A 2,256-nucleotide genomic window follows, 5' to 3' on the forward strand; every position below is an offset into this window, starting at 1 on the left:
ATCAACATATATCTGCACCAGAAGTAAGTCCTTTCCATGGGTGTGATAAAAAAATGTTTTGTCAATAGTCCCTCTGTTAAATCCGCTTTCCAGAAGAAACTGAGCTAGTGTCTCATACCATGCTCTTGGAGCTTGCTTAAGGCCATAAAGTGCTTTGTCAAGTATGTAGACATGATTAGGAAATTTTGAATCTACAAAACCTGGAGGTTGTTTAACATATACTTCCTCTTCCAGTTCTCCATTGAGAAAAGCACTTTTCACATCCATTTGAAAGACTATAAACTTTTTATGAACAGCATAAGCCAAAAATATCCTTTTGGCTTCCAATCTAGCAACTGGTGCAAATGTTTCATCATAATCTATTCCCTCCTGTTGAGAATATCATTTTGCAATCAGTCTTGCTTTATTCCTTATAATTATGCCATCACTATCAGTTTTGTTTCTGAACACCCACTTTGTACCAACAACAGATCTGTTCTTTGGTCTTGGCACTAGGGTCCAGACTGAAAGGAATATGTCCTAAGTCCAATCATGTATTAGGATTTAGGAATAACTTTTATATAATCTGTTTTGATTTCATTGATATTAATAAAGACGTGTTTTGTTTTTATTACGGGCTTTATCTATTTAAGTGTTTAAATAAGATATACCATAGTTTAGAGTAAAGCTTTTTATGGATTATGATGAGATCATAATAGTGAGACCTAAAAAGATGATAACTCTAAACTTAAATAGTTCCTGGTCATAGGATTACTAACTGGTAATTAATAATCCGCAAAGATCGGTACATATTATGCTTGCTTCATTATGAAGGATGTCTGTTCTCATAGACATTTGTGTGGTGACACTATAGCTAGTATGTAGGTGCTTATTATGGAATAAGTTCACTGAACATGACTCGCACAGCTGAACAACTGATGGAGTTCACTCACGTGTCAGCAGTTGTTCACATAGTGATAGTTGTACAAGTATCCTTAGACGTGAGGTCATCATAGTCATCTTGTGTACACTGAACTATGCTTTGATTTAGTTCTTAGGCTCCAGGGACAATTATTAGGGCTCTTCTGGGTATAGGAATTTGTACACGAAGATAGTGTATGATCAATAAAGGATCTACCCCTTCCAGTGATGGAAGCGAATGTTCAAGGCTGATCCACTTATGCTAGTTCAAGAATCTCTGGCCAGAGTAAATGAAATTAGAAAGGAGTTTCTAATTTGCATAGAACTATGCATAGTAAATGGTAAGCAAAGTGATTGAATTAGATAGGCTTGACATGAGATCCATGCCTTGTATTTAATCGGGACATTGTAGGGTAGAAGGAGTTTATTGTACGGTAACTATTCACTGAATAGGTTTTTGGTATTCTAAGCAGTGAATTCATATTATCCGGATAGTCGCGATATGCTGAGAAGTATCCCTCACGATGTAGAATAAATGTGATTAATTAATTAATCATATTTAATAAATTAGAGAATTTATATAAATAATGATAAAATAGTTTTATTATTATTTATTTCTACTACCGACTTAATATTGAACCTACAGGGTCACACCATAAAAAGAGAATGATTTAATGGTGGAGGAATTAATTAATAATGGCTAATAATTATTTATTTATGAAATAAATAATTAATTGGCAAATTTAATAATTGATTAAATGAGATTCAATTGATTATAAATTAATTAAGAAAAGTTCTTAATATTATTAATTAAGGATTTAATTTTTGGAAATTAAATCAAGAGAGAGAATTATTTCTAAAGTGTTTAGAAAAAGGATTAATAATTAAAAGGTGTTTTAATTATTAATGAAAATAATAAATGGGATAATAATAATATTATTTATGGGAAAATTTCAGCTGAAAATTTTGCCTATAAATACACTATTATAGACCCTATTTTATTCGAACCCACAACCAACCCGAAAACCCAAAAAGTTTGGAAAACCCAATTCTCTCCACCTCCTTCCTCCTCCTTAACATCGTTTTCTTGGTGGATACCGGTGGAGTGCTTCACACTTGAGGAGCAACTGCTAAGGATCTCTGATCGTTGTCTCCGAATTAATTTTAAAAGATTAGATTCGATCCCTCGAATTTTTATTCATGATCTATATGCTTTTATTTGGATTTTGTATGTGTAAAAGTGTTTTGCCATGCCCCCGCTGCGTTTAAAATCCAACAATGGTATCAGAGCATAGGTTGTATGCATATAGATCTGTGGTCAAAATTTCAGAATTTTATGTGCTTGTATGAATTAAT

Source organism: Apium graveolens, chromosome 6 (genome assembly GCF_009905375.1).
Source record: "Apium graveolens cultivar Ventura chromosome 6, ASM990537v1, whole genome shotgun sequence".
Classification (NCBI taxonomy): domain Eukaryota; kingdom Viridiplantae; phylum Streptophyta; class Magnoliopsida; order Apiales; family Apiaceae; genus Apium; species Apium graveolens.